We start from the raw sequence: 5,872 nt of genomic DNA on the forward strand, positions 1-5,872 counted from the left end.
TGAAATTTCCTCACAATGATAAAATCATAGCTGTTAATCATAACATATTTCAACCTACAATGAGGTGTGGAGATGTTTGTCTTGATTACTTTTGGTTCGAATAATTCAAACCTCTTCAACCTAGAAGTGATGCTCTCTTTAGATCATATCAAAATTGGAAAAATGAAATGATTTTGTCATTGAGTAAACCTAGAAATCCAACACTTAGCATTCCTCTTGATGATCATATACCCCTTCTTGAGGGTATGATTATTCTTCCTCCTAAGGAAAGAAATAATCTTCTTCCCAAAGAGGCACCTATTCATTCTCCTAAAAAAGGAGAGCATCCTTCCTCCTAAGAAAAGAGATATTCCTCTTCCTAAAGAAGAATCTATTCCTTCTCTCATGGATGAGTCCACTCCTGCTCCTAAAGTTAGAAAAACTCTTCCTCCTAAACAACAAACTATTCCTCCTAAGGTTAGACCTATCCTTCCTCACGATGGACTTGGTCTTCTTCCTACACCTCCTATTCCTCCTTTATATGGTCTGGTTCCTCCTCCTCCATCTTATAGAGAGAAACAACCGACCTCTCCTGTTGTCCAACCTAAAAGACCTCAGACTGTTCATCCTTCCCTAAAAGAAGAGATGAAGCCTATACCCGATGAACCTTAAATTCCTCAACCTTCATCCAAAACTAGATGAAACCGTTGTGCGAGAGAACACCGACATAGATGTCGTGCTAGAGCTCGTGAAGCTGCTTCTCAAACCATTTCTTCTCCTAAAACACTAACAGTTGGCATGATTCCATTTTCTCCTAAACAAGATGATTAGCCTAATTCTCCAAGAAGCAAAATCATTAAAACAAATGATGCTTCAAGTTCTATTCCTATTAGAGCTCCGATTCTTATTAATCTTGATGAAGAAATAGGTGAAAATGTTCGTATTGATGAAAATGTTGGTCCTAATATTTCTGATGATGAATATGAACATGTTGATGTTGACAATGATTTATCTATAAATTTTTTAAAAGCATTAATCCTAGCTCCTAGTAACGAACAAAGTGACTCAACATTAAAGAATGGTCCTTGATTGGAACTTGTGATAGCTCTATCTACCATGATCAATGTGGCTCCTCTTGTGCGTTGTCCACCTTCCTGAAATAATGATCAACAAGATCGAGGGGAGGATGACATGCTTTATTAGCTTCATTAGCACCGTAGATTCTCTCTCTCCTTCTCTCTCTCTCCTCTCTTGCTTATTTGTGACATTCTTCTATTGGTTCTCCTTCTTCTATTTGTTGTTCCTAGTGTTGTCTACTTGAGGATGATACAAAGCGTTGAGATCTCTTTCGGTCTCTCCCATGTTGACTCAAAAGACACATGTGTTCCTTGCTTCCATAGTGGTTTCTTTTCTTTGGGGGATGAGGACGATTCTGTGCACATATATACTTGATATCCATGAGTTATCATAAAAATCATACTAACTCCAAAGTTAGGTGAAACCACCTCATGTTTTGTGCTTTATGTTTATCCTCTGATTTATCCTCTCTCAGGGGCTAAATTATTGCGATAATGTGCTTGTCTTTTTTGGGTGTATCCTACCTTAAAGAAATATCTCCCGGAAAGGCGTATGCAATAGCTTTAATGTGGGGACATACACTCTGCTCATAGTAAGAGAACCTTACTAGTTGTAGTCATGGTTCTCTCTTTGTCTCATGATCTGCCCTTTTATCTTATGATTGAAGTCGTAAGATCCTAAAGTCCATTGGGGGCTTGGTGAATCTTTCCTCCTCGTTGTGGTGAAAGTATTTCAATTTGAATTCCTTGTACTTTACCGACAGTATTTGCGTAAGCTCATACTCCTGCTAAAGTGGGGGCTAAATGTAACGTCCTAAAAGTGCACCCCTCACAATTTTTGATTGCATTTGGGTCTTTGCCTTAGTTTTTGCGTCCCTCAGCCTGAATGGAGACTTGAATATGCTCATGCACGTAAAAAATACCTTGCAACTCAACAATGCACTATGCCTGCACCTTTATCCTGCCGCAAAATAGGACAAGACCAGGGCATGGCACCCTGGTCCCCCTTAATGGGGACCTATCTTGATCCCCTCCCCCTGACCTAACTCGAATTTGTAGTGCGAAAATCCTCCCTCTATCGGCTCATTTCAAAAAATCACTCAATTAATCCCACTGGCAAGTATATAAGAGGGATTTACCCTCCAATTTGACATCCACGATCTAACGCACATAATAGGTCTTCAAGCATTCAAGAGATCAAGCATTCAAGCATTTAAGAGCAACTGAGCATTTCCAGTCTTCCTTCAAGATTTGGAGTAGCGATAGAGTCAAGATTTCAAGCATTGAAGAGGAGATTATCATTCTACTTCATGAAATTATAATTCCATGTGGAGTCAAGCAAAACTTCACAAGGAGGTATAAGCATTTCATTTTCAAGAAATTCAAGATCCCCTCAAAGAGGATGATTTCTACTTTCAGTCATTTCAATTACATTATTCCAACCACTTGGTTAATTCCAAAATCGGGGTTTCACCTGAAGGCAAACCCCTATTACCAACACATTTCCCTTTCCTTCTGTATGCAGAAAGCAGGTGCGCAACTATACTTTTTGAATTGAGCTTTATTTGCAGAGACGGAAAAACCCTCTTTGACGCGTGGAAAGTTCAGAGGACCAGGTTGGGGGCGCCCCTGTCCGGACACACGGTCCCTGCAACTTTTTCCCAATTTAACGGAGCAGGTTCGAGTCATCTCAAACTTCTGAGATCCAAGTGCACGACTGAATCCCAAATTTGTAGCTCGTTCTTTTCTCACACTTTGTCTTCACTTCTAGCAGCTAGTCTTAATTCAATTAATCAACTTACAAAAACGGGCCAATTACATTCTAAACACATCCAATCTACTTAGTATTAAGTCCTTACATCATTTGGGATTGGATCTAGTAGATTCAACCCCTCTTTTGAACGTAAAGTCCCCCTCAAGTGAAAATTGAGCTTAGTGAATTTTCCATTCCCACGTGGAGAATTTGCTAAGCTCCCAATTTTCCACTTTACACATTTTTCTACTGTTCACTGAGAAAGGTGGATTTGAGTTTTACCTCTATAGTTGGGATTCTATTTCCAAATCTTTTCCCTTCAAGCCCATTGTTATCCATCTCTTGTGACTTCTTTTCTGCTTTCCTAGAGTCTTTACATTTAGGGGTGTCATTGTATGTCTCTTCGATAGGTGTCTTTCTTTCCTGTGTGGAGGGTCTTTGTGTGTTCTTTTAAATGTGAGAGATTAGGTTTTCATTGGAAAGGTGGATTGTATTTTTTCCTACCTTCAGTGTTCCAAGGGAGCTGCTGCCTTTTTGAGGGGTCTGTTTGCTCCAGGTGCCAATTATTTTTGGCCCCTGGAGAGAGTTATATTTTGCATTACCATATGTGATGGTATTATTAGCACTACTTGTGTGGGAATTTTAGCCCTTATGACTGTGCCCTCTATCTCATATTCTAATGGGGCAGGTTTTGTCCTTGGGACTAGCTGTTTCGACGAGAATACTACTTCCTTCTCTCTTGTCTATTCTACACTGGATCCTATTGAGGTAGACTTTACTGTAAGCTCAACCTAGAGAAGTACTATTGAGGTGGACTTGTTTTAAGGATATGTTGCTACCAATCCTTTATAGGTTATTTTAGAATATTCTCTTTCCTGTTCTATAACAGGTTGTATAGATGTGGGCTTTTGGAGAGTTATGCTAGGCTTCTGAACCTATAGAGACGCCTTGGGAAGCAGAGTCTGTTCGAGACCCGACTCCATGTTTGATTTCCTTGGTAGGTAGATGGTTTGTTGTTAAAGGATAGAGTGTGAGGGCTTCTCAACGTAGGTTTTCTACCACCTTCCTTTTCTTGGTTTAGTTTAGCTCCTTCTACTAGTTAAAGTAGTTTATTTTCAAATGTGTCAATATTCAAGAGACCAGGATTTAGTTTGAATCTCTCTTCTCTTTTGCCAAATTAACTTTATATGCATGTTACTTATGATCTTCTTTATTTCTTGGTTCTATGTTTGCCTCATTCCTTGACTGATCTTGTCTCTGTTCGATGTGTTTTATTTGGTGTGCCTTTCAAAACCCATTGGTTCTATTTTGCGGTTTTGATGTGGCCCTTGGATATTTTAACTAGAGTTCAAGATGTTTGGTTAAGATTTTATGGTCCATTTCAAAACCAAAAGATTGTGAGAACGTAGCTTTTGTTCATGGTTGAGGCCGTTGTTTCTCGTCAGTTCAAGTTCCAGTCAAAAGCTTTGGATTAGTTAGTCTCACTCCTTGTTCTCACCTTCTAGTGTATTTTTTTTTGCCTTTATGGCTAATATGTAACGAGTCAAGGCCTTGTTTTGTGTTTACCTAATCAAAACATAAATATTACCTACCTTGGTATTCGTGGCATCTATTACAGAGGTCAGTAAATCTCTATCTCTTGCATGATATTTTTATGTTGTAAAACTCTATAAACATCTCTTCTATTCCCCTAAATATCATTCAGATAAGAAAAGAAGGAGAAGAAGGAGAAGAAAAGGAGGTGTTGGGAAGAGGGAGGTGTGGCTCAAAGCCCACTTTAAGGTCACAAAAATTGAAAACATTTTTATCGAATTTCCTAAGCCACCCATCAGAGTCAATGCATCAACTGAAGATTTGGGATCAAGGCATGTATCTTTTGAGGTGTAGTTGGGTATGGTGTACGACCTCGAAGTAGTGAAGGGATTGAACTCCCTTTGTAATAGTTAACTCAATCACCGGTCCCTCGTTGGTTCTCTCTATTTTTTTGTTCTTATCTATTCTTCTCTAAAGACTCACAAATTTTTGTTTTTGTTTAATCTCATTCCTTGTGAGATCCACCCTACTTTCCTTAATGGTAGTTGTGTAACGGGTTCGGGCCATTTCCCATGCTAATGTAATCAAAAGAATAATACAATATTTTACCACATTATATTCTCATGTAGAATAAATCAATATATTCTAGTATTTTTGACATAAATGTAACCCTTACTATTGCAAAACCTTTATAAGTACATGATTGCACATTATAATATTCTAGTGCTCATATTGAAGCAATGGATATATAAAAGTGAGAGTGATACTTTAAACCATTCCTTCCAAACTAATATATCCTTAATAGTCCCATCGTTGTAATTTATGGTAGTTATTTGGATTTAGAAAATATTGTGAACCCGTCCTACTCATTTAAGTCACTTCCAAATTTTTTAATATATGTTGAATTGTCAAAATAAATTTCACACACATCGGTGACTACTAGGATCTCAGGGAAGTCAATATGATTGATCTATTTAGTATTTATATGGATCTTCCTCATCTAGTAGATTCAAGGCATCCACTTGTTCTTAATGACTAATAAGTTTAATTCTACTCGATCCGAAATACTATATGCTTTGGCAATGCAAATACATTTTTTAACAAACAACTACATAATTTAAATAATATATATTCTAGAATAGGAAACCACATGAATCGTTTATTCTGTTTTGACTCTATATGTATTCTTTCATTCTGTTGAGATTATCTCTCTATTTCTTGTGCGTCCTTTTAAAAAATTAAGTCACTTATTCTTTTTTTATTCATTTATTCCTTGCACTATGACAGTTATTAGAAATATAGGAGTTGTTGTTGATGCCTTATTTCAATGATATGATTTTGTGCCAAAAGTTTTCCATTGAATAATTTGTACTCATTAATGGATATTTTGAATTCAATTTCTGTTGATCATTTTTGACAAAATCCATTTGCATCTTCTTTGTAGTTTCCCAACTAAATTGGGTTGTATGGATTTACAATGTGACTTCCTCTACAATTAAGACATATCTCACCTTTTTCTATTACTAATTAA

This window comes from Cryptomeria japonica, chromosome 3, assembly GCF_030272615.1.
Source record: "Cryptomeria japonica chromosome 3, Sugi_1.0, whole genome shotgun sequence".
In the NCBI taxonomy this organism is placed as follows: domain Eukaryota; kingdom Viridiplantae; phylum Streptophyta; class Pinopsida; order Cupressales; family Cupressaceae; genus Cryptomeria; species Cryptomeria japonica.